General features: G+C 35.5%; 1 protein-coding gene across 1 annotated transcript in view; it reads right to left on the bottom strand.

Annotated features, from left to right (window-relative positions):
* LOC138706500 (ubiquitin-conjugating enzyme E2Q-like protein 1) overlaps nt 1–13,722 on the bottom strand; it is a 71,586-nt gene that overhangs the window by 57,542 nt on the left and 322 nt on the right. The gene's annotated exons all lie outside the window — the stretch shown is intronic.

Genomic DNA, 13,722 nt, shown 5'->3' with positions numbered 1-13,722 from the left:
GATGGAGATTTCATTGTAACTAATTAGAAATTCCTCTTTCAAGTATGTAATAAACGATCTTCGCACAAAATAATGTACGATACACGAGCGGTATGTTTTCTTTCAATTCTCGGAAATTAAAAAAGCTCAACTACGTTTCGCTTTTTCAAACTTTTCCTCGAACATAAAAACTTCAACATACTGCTCTTGTAACGCATATTACTGTTAATAACGAGGTCTGAGTTTAGACTTCAATAACTTTTTTGAGTGTAATTGTGGCTTAGGCAACTCTGGCACTGAGCGACTTATTTATTAGCGTCACTGCTGGGTTAATGAAGAAGAGCAGGAGAGCTCGCTGGTCAAAAACTGAATATTTTAAACGCGTTGCAAGGATATACTGTATATTTACTATACGCCACTGAAGAGAAGCGTGTCCTCACCCAGTTAATGACCTTTTCCCAACTTCAAACGATATCATTCTCCCAACTAGACAGGCGATATCCGACATTTCGGTGCGTCTAAAAATTTATTGTCCTGGTTTTGTTTCCGATAAAGTACATATGTTGAGTAAATAAAACATTATTTCTATAGGGTAAGTGAAGGTATTAACGCCATGCAGGTTATAACGTCATCTAATATTTTACAATTAGGTACGTGAAAATCTACGTTGGGAGCCCATAGTCAGAGAAGTGTGTGTTTAGAGGAACCTTTCTTAAACGTCTGGAACCAACAATGAAACGGGTTTCTGTCTTTACTTAAGTTTAACAACCTTTAAGTGAAGAAGTGTGCGCTTGAGCTGATTCTCGAGCGACGTGAGTGAGTGATGTGTATTGTGTATAAAGTACGTACAGATAATTACTTATTGTTTATTGTTAGTAAAATAACATGTACAAAAATACAATCTTAGTTCTTCCCTGAAGGAGTAAAAACTCGTGCTCAGGGAGATATCTAAACACAAAGATAAACACAAACAAAGATAATTATTTGACACAAACTGGGTCAAGAAAAAAAATACGGGAATAAATTAACTTTAAAAATACAATTTCAATTTTAACAATTTAAATCATACAAATACATATACATATTAAATCAATATATATTACTTAAAAAGTGAATTCCTAATGCTATTTTTGAAATTTCTGATACTAAAATTTTCCAAATTTGGGTATTTATCAATTATTTTATTGTATAACCTTGGACCAAAGTAGGTACCATGGCTCAGAGCTGTGCTTGTGAAACACTTTGGTTCCTCTAGTTGTATAAAATCTTATCTTTCAGTTCCATATTTATGATGATACAATTTGAATTTATTACGGTTTTTATGTATGAAGATTAATAAGGCAATATAATAAATCTGTTTAATTTTCAAAATATTAAAATCAGTAAACAAAAGCTCGGATCAGTAATCAATTGGTTTATTAAGGCATATTTTAATTATTCTTTTCTGAATAAGTATTAGTGGAGTGAGATTAGAAATACTTGCATGTCCCACACTAAAATTCTATACTGGAAAATAATAGTGAATGATGAAATGTTAAGTTTAGTGGAGTGAGATTAGAATAATAGTGAATGATGAAATGTTAACTTTAGTGGAGTGAGATTAGAAATACTTGCATGTCCCACACTAAAATTCTATACTGGAGAATAATAGTGAATGATGAAATGTTAAGTTTAGTGGAGTGAGATTAGAAATACTTGCATGTCCCACACTAAAATTCTATACTGGAGAATAATAGTGAATGATGAAATGTTAAGTTTAGTGGAGTGAGATTAGAAATACTTGCATGTCCCACACTAAAATTCTATACTGGAGAATAATAGTGAATGATGAAATGTTAAGTTTAGTGGAGTGAGATTAGAAATACTTGCATGTCCCACACTAAAATTCTATACTGGAGAATAATAGTGAATGATGAAATGTTAAGTTTAGTGGAGTGAGATTAGAAATACTTGCATGTCCCACACTAAAATTCTATACTGGAGAATAATAGTGAATGATGAAATGTTAAGTTTAGTGGAGTGAGATTAGAAATACTTGCATGTCCCACACTAAAATTCTATACTGGAGAATACTAGTGAATGATGAAATGTTAAGTTTAGTGGAGTGAGATTAGAAATACTTGCATGTCCCACACTAAAATTCTATACTGGAGAATAATAGTGAATGATGAAATGTTAAGTTTAGTGGAGTGAGATTAGAAATACTTGCATGTCCCACACTAAAATTCTATACTGGAGAATAATAGTGAATGATGAAATGTTAAGTTTAGTGGAGTGAGATTAGAAATACTTGCATGTCCCACACTAAAATTCTATACTGGAGAATAATAGTGAATGATGAAATGTTAAGTTTAGTGGAGTGAGATTAGAAATACTTGCATGTCCCACACTAAAATTCTATACTGGAGAATAATAGTGAATGATGAAATGTTAAGTTTAGTGGAGTGAGATTAGAAATACTTGCATGTCCCACACTAAAATTCTATACTGGAGAATACTAGTGAATGATGAAATGTTAAGTTTAGTGGAGTGAGATTAGAAATACTTGCATGTCCCACACTAAAATTCTATACTGGAGAATAATAGTGAATGATGAAATGTTAAGTTTAGTGGAGTGAGATTAGAAATACTTGCATGTCCCACACTAAAATTCTATACTGGAGAATAATAGTGAATGATGAAATGTTAAGTTCAGTGGAGTGAGATTAGAAATACTTGCATGTCCCCACCCTAAAATTCCATACTGGAGAATAATAGTGAATGATGAAATGTTAAGTTTAGTGGAGTGGCGTTGTATTAAACTGTATAATATTATATTATGGTAATTATCCATTTTAAATAGAATTTGCAACTGCAGGTAATAACGCCATTTCGCTGTGAGAATAAACTTTGAATTTAGTATGTCATAATAGGAAGAGGAAAAGAAATTAGTTTGGTCACTGCCTGAGAAGAAACTGCCTACTGAAGGATGCACTGGAAGGAATAATAATAATAATAATAATAATAATAATAATAATAATAATAACAATAATAATAATAATGTTTTATTTTCGCTGGCAGAGTTAAGGCCATAAGGCCTTCTCTTCCACTCAACCAGTCTTAATCAATACAATACTTATTTAAATTACGAATATTTACACTACACTTAAAAGATTCTCCAGCAATATTCTTCAGTTAAGTTTTAACGACTAGTAGACTACATATTTATTTAAATTTAGATAAACCTATAAGGTAAAGTATTAACTTAATTTAAGAGCTAATTTAATTCAATCAATTATAATTAATTTGAGATTTGAGATAGCTAGTAAAACGATGAAAATTAATTTAATATAAGCTTACTAGAACTATGTTACAGGGAGAAAAAAAAATATATATATATAAAATAATTTGGAATGGTGAACGGGAGAAGAGTTCGGGGTAAAAGAAGATATCAAATGATAGACGACATTAAGATATATGGATCATATGAGGAGACAAAGAGGAAGGCAGAAAATAGGAAAGACTGGAGAAAGCTGGTTTTTCAGTGAAAGACCTGCCCTTGGGCAGAACACTAACGAATGAAAATAATAATAATAATAAAGCGCACAAATTGTGCATAAATGAAAGTCACTTGGATTGAACAAAGTTCAAAATACATAAAAATACATAAATGGTAATGTATGTAGACTTCCTGCTCAATAGACATGCAGAAGAAGTTGCCGCTACTCCTAGGCGGCAAGTTACGGTACAATCCAAGATGCACACAGTTCGGTACATCAATGTGTAATCTCGTTAGTTTTGTGAAGCGATGTCAGGGAATGCATCAAGGACAATGCAGGTACCTATTTTATGGCGTTAAATAAAGATCAGTTTACACTTGGGGTGGCTGCATGATCGGTTGATCCGGGTTCGAGTCCTGGTCAAGTCTGAGATTTTTCACTGAAAATTCCATAGTGACGTGTAAGATCGCAGTTCTGAATTTTTCTCAGGGATTTCCCTTCTCCCCATGTTAGGAATCGACATCATTTCCTGGGCAACTCATAGGATTTCCCGACTGTCGCCAACTTTCGACACATGGATTCTAGTATGTTCTGATGAAACCTTTCCCCATGCTCTCGCCCAAGTTCGATGGAAAGAAATCCAAGTGGGAATGGAGAAAGTGAATCTTAAGGGACATATTGCATCCCATTAATTTATACACCCTCAACAATTCTTCCACCAAATACCAGAGAATAAAACAAACATGATGACATTTAAAGACAAAGAACACGATGAGATCAAAAGTCACTGTGAATAATCAAATATTGGAACAGTTGACACACTTCAGATACCTTAGCTGAAACATTAATTACGAACAGGAAAAATATATAAGAAAGAAATCTACAAAGTACCTACTAAAACATACATGAAACAGTACAGAGAACATTAAAGAATAAAATAAAAAGAAAAACCAAATTGAAATTTTATAAGTTCATGGCTGTACTGATTCTAACACAGGCAGTGAAAATTAGATTACAACAAAAACAAACAGAATATGTATGATGAGACTTACTTGTGTTAAATTCTAACGTATCTTGTTTACATGTTTCGACCTATTTATGGGTCATCCTCAGAACTGGTCGTTGTTGGTCTTGGCGCCTCTTGTTTTGTTTCCTGTGAGGGTGTGTTCGTGTGGTATAGTATAGAGTCAAAGAGTGTATGTGTTCTGAAATTGAGTTGTGTGTTGAGAATTTTGTTGGAGTGTGTTTTCGTGTGTCTGTATATTTCATATTGTTCTAGTGTGTTTAGTTTAAATTCTACTCATCCAACCAAAAAGTCAGAAACTAAACACACTAGAACAATATGAAATATACAGACAGGGGCGGCCCGTCTTTATGTGCTACAGTGCTACAGCACAATGATAATTTTTGCTCAAATAATGTATTTGCAATACCACCATAGTATCTGATCTGCCATTTGACAATTTTCCGTGGTTATGTTCATGACGCGTTAGAGAGTGTTTAGTTTTCGCTCTTAGTTCTTTGGCGCCTCAGGGGGTTCGTTGTGCTACTCAGAACTCTAAATGAGAATGTAGACAATTAATGCGCATGTGCGAAGCTGAAATCACTGCCCTGATTGGCTATTTTTACGCGGGGAAGTGCTGTAGTCAGCTTCAGCACAACACAGCTTGGAGATTGCAAAAGTAAAGCGTAACGAGAGAATGCTTGTTTGTGGAAGAACTCGGAACTATTTACAACGTAGGCCTATTTGGTAATTCAAGTGTCCGACTACTGCTGCCGTCTACCTGGTTTTTGAGGTTCCTCGTGAATCAGTCAGCAAGCGACGGAGAATGGAATCCCAGAAAACTGAAGCCAAGGAAGTATGTGACCGTATAATTCAGAAAACTACTCACCGTTTCCAATCTTTAAGCTATCTAGATGTAGGTAACAAAATTGTTAAACAGAAAATTTTCTGGCAATTTTTGGATAGCCTAATTTTCCTGAACGCGAACTTGAAGTTGCTGTCAACAGCTATACTGTACTGAACAAAAGAGTGTTAAAGACACAACTTTGAGTTCTATACGGAACACCTGCCTTCCGGAATATAGATAGAGCTATTCAATTGTTACGATACATAGCCTCCAACAATTCACAGGATCCATTCTGTGAAGTAACACTGTCAATAGAAAAGAGTATGATATCCAAGTTGAAGGATTTAACACCAGAGTAATTGACAGGTTCTGCAGTAGGAAGGAACGTCGTATGGATTTCATATTTCGTCATTAGGTAAGTCTCAAATTAAGATAAATATATATAAGTGTATACAATAGGCCAATATAGAAATTGTAGCACACTCATTATTTTGACCACCAGCCGCTACTGTATACAGACACACGAAAACACACCCCAACGAAATTCTCAACACACAACTCAATTTCAGAACACACACACTCTTTGACTCTACACTATACCACACGAACACACCCTCACAGGAAACAAAACAAGAGGCGCCAAGACCAACAACGACCAGTTCTGAGGATGACCCATAAATAGGTCGAAACATGTAAACAAGGTACGTTAGAATTCAACACAAGAAAGTCTCATCATACATATTCCGAAGTAATACAGTGTTAAAAATTGTTTAATCAAGATGTAAAAACAAACATCTTCAAATTACAAGCGACGCAAATGAAGTTCTTGAGTACTGTCATCAGCGACATTGCAATAATGCTTAGCCACATAGTATTTCCATTTGATTTATTTAGCTGATTGTGTGAAGTTCATCAACTTTAAAAATGAATAAGATTGCATTGTGAAACACTGTAAGTTTACAAGCATTTGTAATCTTTTACTTGTGATTTGTAAATTGTTAATTTGTTAACATTGTGAAAAGGGCTCCAGGCCTCTTCTTGTGAATTTCCGCCATTAATCATCGTAATGTTGCACAGTACCTGTTATCAGTATTTGTTGTTCGTCTTCAGAACATAAGGTGAAATAACGTTGGATGATGCGTGACTAGTGTGTACACAAGGTCACCTTAAGCCTTCAAGCGACCCGCAAAAGTGAAGGTATATACGGAGTATAGCTCGGCAGTACTCGACCCTACTACACGGTTCGGTGAACATGCGAAAACAAAACAAAGCTGGGCGCTTGCAGACCAATGCTATAATAGCACAGTTTGGTAGTCAGAACTTCATTAGGAAATAATAAAATGTATTTTATCAGAAAGAAGGACTTTTTTTCTTTGAAACACTTAAAATGTTTACAGTCATTTATCGTAACGTGCAGAGACTCGTAAAGTACCGTATTTGCTCGCGTAATTTGCGCACTTTTTAATATACTTTGGCTGTTTTAAAAATTACGGTGCGTAAAATATGCGAATTTTTTAAATTAGACTTCTTGATCTGGGTTTTATTCGATTTTATAGTAATTGAGTACACAGTACTTTTGTCACCTAAGACTATTGGTAATCTTGAATTATAAATAATAATTAAATTGGATATATGACAATCATAAAGAATGCAAAGTACATAGCAGACATAACATTCTCAAAAGGTAGTCTTTAATTGAGTACATTTTACGAGTTTATAGGCCTATAGATGGTTGATCGATGCATTCTTCATGTTGCGGTGACAACTGCACGATACCTGTTAAACAGTAAAACTTGTCACAGTCGCTGCCCTTAGGGGTAATTTACAAGGACAAGCATCAGTGTTGAAGTGACGTTATTTAGGGCTTCTTTGTGAAGAGGGTAGTTGAGTTGGGTGCTGGTCAATGAACAATGCCGTGGAATGCAAATATTGGCTATGGAATTTAAAGAAGGAAAATTCATAGTACACTGAAAAAAAAATTGTACGTAAGATGTGTGCGGAAAATACACGGAGCAAAATTAAAGTTCAAAATAATCCTTTAAAATTTAGGGTACGTAAAATATGCGGTGTCGCAAAGTACGCGAGCAAATACGGTATGTACTAATAATTTATTTTATTTTAAGTTTGTGCTGATATTTATGTTTTTTCCATTTGTTAATTCCAACCTTTAATCAAATCTAAAGTATCTTAATGCGTTTTACTTACTGTCAAAATCAAAAGGAAAAAGAATATTTCCTCTAGAATGCAAGGAACTACTGCCGAGGGAACCTCACTTAATGATGAACCTGGTATATGACGACTCAATAATAATAATAATAATAATAATAATAATAATAATAATAATAATAATAATAACTGGGTAACATCCTTATCTGCTAATTTATTAGTGTAATTCGCGACATCTTTGCAAAGGTATTAAAACTTCTTATATTTCTATATTCCAATCACAGTGACACATTTAAAATTACAAGCGACGCAAATGAAGTTCTTGAGTAATGTCATCAGCGACATTGCAATAATGCTTAACCACATAGTATTTCCATTTGATTTATTTAGCTTTGGCTGTTTTAAAAATTACGGTGCGTAAAATATGCGAATTATTTTAATTAGACTTCTTGATCAGGGTTTTATTCGAGTTTATAATAATTGAGTACACAGTACTTTTGTCACCTAAGACTATTGGTAACCTTGAATTATAAATAATAATTAAATTGGATATATGACAATCATAAAGAATGCAAAGTACATAGCAGACATAACATTCTCAAAAGGTAGTCTTTAACGCTGTCACTTTGCTTCCTTTCCAACTCGCGCAGTTGTGTCGTATATGTAGATCGAAGTCACTTACTGGCTCTCCAACATCAGGGAAGGTGAAGTAAAGGGAACCTATCTGTTTGATCCATCACTGAGAACTATTCTTCACGACTGAAAGCTTTGGTATGTTAGAGGATTACCGTTTAGAAACAATGCATGAGAACATTACTGGCCAATCCCCATTCGCGTATAACTATTTTAACCCTCAATGAAAGCGAAATGGGACAAAAGGCCTAAGTCTTGTGAGGAGGAGACAATGACGAGTATTACGATATTGGGAAGTTGAAAGAGCTTTTATAAAATATCCGTTAAAGTGTAGTTTACATTATATTAAAAATAGAACCAGTGAAGCCTCAGTACAGACAGGAGCATTTAAACCACAAGTCAACATGTTTACAGCTAAAATAAATATCAGAGATAATACAATCGTTATGCTAACATGTCCCTTGCCTTGTATTTGTCAATTACCATCTTCAAGGAATCAAAACTTAACGTTTATTAAAAGTGTGGTATTTTATTTAAATTTTTAATGTTATAAATTTACTTTACCATAATCTGAATATTATGGATTTACTAATTTGTCCTATAGAAAAATCTCTGTAATGTTGACAATTAATATTTAAGGAGAAAAATTCGCTCCGGCGCCGGGGATCGAACCCGGATCCCCGGCGCCGGAGCGAATTTTTCTCCTCAAATATTGATTGTCAACATTACAGAGATTATTCTGTAAGACATATTAATAAATCCATAATATTCTCATAGCTAGCAGTGCATCATAACTGCGGAATCCCGGCCAAATAAGTCACTCAACTGATTGCGCGCCTAGTATAATGGTAGTTGATACTAGATATATATTGTATGTCAACATATACGCCTAACTTGGAGTCAGGCCACAAAGGGATACACTGAAGGAGGAAGGTTCGATCCGGTGCTGTAGATTGAATTCGGCGTAGCTCAGTGGTCAGAGCGCTTGGTACGTAGAACCAAGGAGCCGGGTTCGACCCCCGGCGCCGGAGCGAGTTTTTCTCCTCAAATATTCATTGTAAATATTAATAATCTGAATAGACAAAATACACAATCTCACAACAATTCCAACCAATTCCAACAGCTCCTTTGACGTTTTGTAATAGTACCTATATATTACGATACAAGGTTGGGAAGTGATTTTTACAAAATCGAGGAAAAGTTTGAAAAACGACCAGAGCGAGTTTTTTCAGTTTAATAAATTTTGTAATGCACTTTACAAACGTATATTGTACATTTTTTGCTCCATCATATTTTTAAAATTGCAAATACAAGATATCTTGCATTGAAAATTTATTCCAAAACTTTCACAAAACTGCACTGTAATGATTAACTAAGTAACAATAAGTGCACTGTAATGATATTTCAGTATAGTTTTGTGTTATGAAGAATGGTTTTCCTAGCAACAAGTTTCCTAGCAACAAGTAGCAATTCTAACTTTCGAGATCTAACAATACCTGTAAATACAACAAATCACGATCGTGCAAAAACATAAAACAGAGTATGTTCCAAGTTCGATAGTACAATCACAGTCTACTACATACAGTCACGAAGCTTGAGTTTTGAGGGTGCTAGAAACAATAGACTGTGACGGTACTATTTTGCATTGCCTGTAATGAGGCGATATTAGCGATCCTAGTGGTGAGCAACTACCTAATGTTTGCATATTTACTATGTATTGAGCTTCGCGACTGTATATACTAGAGTGTGGTACAATACCGTACATACAATCATTATTTTTAATAGCTGCGTTCCCATTTCTAGTTTGTTTATACCATGCTGACCACAAGACCAGAGAGCTCAAAATTCATGAACGTCTGGTTTTTGTTCACAGTTCTCAATAAGGACTGAACATTACTATCGCCAAAGCAGATTCTGACAGCTTGGAGTTACAAGTTAACATTTTACATTAAATCGATATAATGATTTTCAATAAGAGAAGATGTCAGATTTTTTAACATCCGTGACAGTATATACAGTAAGGTATGCTCAAAGTTGGCAACATTGTGCACCATAGCTATCATCAGGAAGGCGACGTGAGGTAGCTGTTATGTAACCTTGGTGTTTGATGCCCCTGATCACGTATATATCAGACCGGCCATTCCCATGTTATGAAACGGCAACATATAAAAGAGAACAACCACCAGGATGTCCACTGTCAAAAATGAATTTTTTGATAACGACCGCTAGATGCAAGTACTGCTGCAAGCTATTACTCCACGCAATTCCATCGAGTGACTACTTTTGTAGTCGCTAGATAAAAGTTGTCTTGAAAGTCCATTAGGCTGATCAATCTGTTATATGTGATCAGAGATGATGCGTAATGATTCGAGACAACAATGCAATTGATAGTCGAAACGATTTACACTTCAATATGACGCCAATGAATTATTTGAAATTGTAATGAAAATAATAGTCTACTTATGTAATTACAAAAAATTGGATTCATTTGGAAATTAACACAACAGCTAAGTACTTTAGAATTACAGTGTGTTAAACCATTTGTGTCTTTATACTCCCCGCAATTATTAATCACCCCCATTTCTGTGCGAATAACAATTTCGATTAGATTAAAATTAAGCTGAATATTTCGTTAAACTTTCACATTTACAGTACATATTTCCACCCTGAGCAGAAAAACGTGACGTAGCGCGCTTGAATGACGTCACCATATTAACAGAGAGCGTTACCAGATGTCTCCAATATGAAACGGAAGAACATTTCACGTAAAAAAGTGAAATATTTATACACAAATCGATATAATATTGTTGTGAATAAAACAAAAGGAAATTGAGACTATGGAGGTGACATTTTAATATCTGTGGCAGGGTACAAAAGAACCAACAGAAAACGATGTGATGAAATATAAAACCAGCTGCAAGTAACATCAGTACCGGTACATTAGAAAAATTAAAGTCAAAAAATGTAATTTTGGTACAAAAGGGTAAAGGCATCCTGTTTAAACGCTGTGAAGGCGCTTGGAGATTGAGCTTCATACAAAACAAACAATAACATATGGAAAAAATTATTACGTATCACAATAACGAAAGAGAGGCAGACTGTAGTCAGGTGATGACAGGAATATATTAGTGTTGGAAAAGGACTAGAATTAAGATCCTTACCCAAATTTTTAGTAGATTATATAACGATATCATATCAGCTACTAGGTTACTCAGCGTCGATGAAATTGGCGATAGCGGGACTGTATTTGGCGACGTGAGAAAGAATATCCGCCATGTGATTACCTGATATTCGCCTTACAGTTGGAGAAAATACTGGGGAAAAACCAACAAAGCAATCAGACCAAGCTGGAATCGAAACTACGCCTGCGAGCAGACTCGGATAAGCAGGCAAACGCCTCTGCCGCCTGAGTTACGCCGATGACTCTAATCAGCGACGACGATAATGATGATGATGATGATGATGATGATGAAAACAATTTAAAGAAATCAATAGTTTTGTTTATATTAAAATCAAGATAGGCTAATTGTTGTAAATAAGACAGAACAGAATGGAGACTGCTAAATTGAGCTTTAAGATCAATGTTAGAATATAAAATCTCTCGCGCCTTAGCGTCGTGGTCTAAGACATTATGTCTAGGACTCGCCTTACGACATGAGGGCTGGTTCTAGTCCTCACGGGAAGAAATATTCTCATGAGATTTCGGCCGATGCACACCCAGTACCGTAATGAATTCGGGGAGCTACAGTAGATAGCGAAATCCGGTTTCGAAAACGGCTGGGGAGATCATCGTGCTAACCTCACGATACCTCCGTTCTAGTTGTATGATCGTCCACCTCTGTTGAGGAATGTGAACGTGAGGCCAGCAACCGGTTGGTCGGCAATGACTATTCATGGGTTGTAGCGCCACTTATTATTACTATTATTATTATTATTATTATTATTATTATTATTATTATTATTATTATTATTATTATTATTATTTATCCTCTGACTCAGATTCCGGCTGATATGTACATCTACAGTGCGATCAGTTATGCTTTCCCACGCGACGCGGGGTTTTCCCAATGAGCGAGTCCCACTCGTTTGCAGCTCATTGGAGGGAGTGGCAAGCCTGCTTACTTAATTGTTGACCTTGCTGAATGTCTCAGTCGTAGCAAAGCTGTTCCTGGGTGTTTGTTGTGTTGTTCGTTTCTTAATTCGACAGTATTCATAAAGTGCATTATGCCTCGTGAGTTTACAACGACATAGCGTGTCTTTATTTACGATTCATTTGTGATAACTCAGTCAGCTCGTGAAGTTCGAAGACGGCTTCAAGAAAGATTCCCGGGTATAGACGCTCCAGATCGTAAAACAGTCCATAATCTTTATCATACATTTCATGAAACTGGAATTTTCTAGCCTAAGAAACCAAAAAAGCAGCGTAGGGTTCTCACTGAAGAAACATTACATGACAATCGTAATAGTCTAGAAAATTCTCCTAGAAACTATCTTCGTCGTCTTGCACAACAAGTGGGACTTCCATAGCGTCTATGCAATAGGCTACTAAATTATTGCACTTCAAGCTGTATAAAATAACTGTGGCACATGCTCTTCAGCCACATGACCCCGTACATAGGCGCATACTTTGTGAGTGAAAATATGATGAATAATTTCCTAAAGACATGCAAAAATGTGTGGAAAATGAAGGCTGGCAGTTTCATCACCTCATTTGATAATCTGGTAAGTAATGAGCCTCTTAAATTTGTTTGTGTATTGTTGTATGGTTGGTTTGTTTTATTGTTCTTCCCTCCCGCTAATCACCGAGACCCGGCTAACTGGCTAACCGGCTAACGAACGGCACGATCGCCCATAGGCAAAACACTCCGGCGGAAACCAAAACTGATCGCACTATATTATCAGGCAGTACATCTCACTTGACGGTATGTGTCAGAGAAAGAACAATTGTTTATATGCATCTGAAGTCTGACTAGTGTAACATGTAGCTAGTCGGCGATGTATGCAATGGAGGGGGAATGGAACTGTCCACCCTATCCCATTATCTCCTGACATAGTAGTCTCACAGTCTAGTGAATATATATACAGTCACGAAGCTCAATACGTAGTAAATATGCAAACATTAGATAGTTGCTCACCACTAGGATCGCTAATATCGCCTCATTACAGGCAATGCAAAATAGTACCGGCACAGTCTATTGTTTCTAGCACCCTCAAAACTCAAGCTTCGTGACTGTATATAGTAGACTGTGGTAGTCTCATAAGTGGTGCCATGTTGGTATCACTTGTGAGGTTCAGACCTGTCTTCAGACAGTGGACTAAACATTATTATTATTATTATTATTATTATTATTATTATTATTATTATTATTATTATTATTATTGTCAGGATATATAAGAACGACAGAAAATTAAATAAAGAGAAAGCCTATCAATAGCATTGTTATTGACAATAAACGTGAAAAATCGGTTTTACATGTACAAAGAGCGCACGACGATGTAATTCCTAAAATATAATTAATTGCATCCCACAATAGCGAAGGAACAGAGAAAGAGTTGTCATTAGATGAGAGTAAGCAAATTTATAGGCGTAACCGTAGCGACGATGATGATGGGGA

The sequence above is a fragment of the Periplaneta americana genome, chromosome 9 (genome assembly GCF_040183065.1).
Source record: "Periplaneta americana isolate PAMFEO1 chromosome 9, P.americana_PAMFEO1_priV1, whole genome shotgun sequence".
In the NCBI taxonomy this organism is placed as follows: Eukaryota; Metazoa; Arthropoda; class Insecta; order Blattodea; family Blattidae; genus Periplaneta; species Periplaneta americana.
This window is presented reverse-complemented; position numbering and strand designations above follow the sequence as displayed.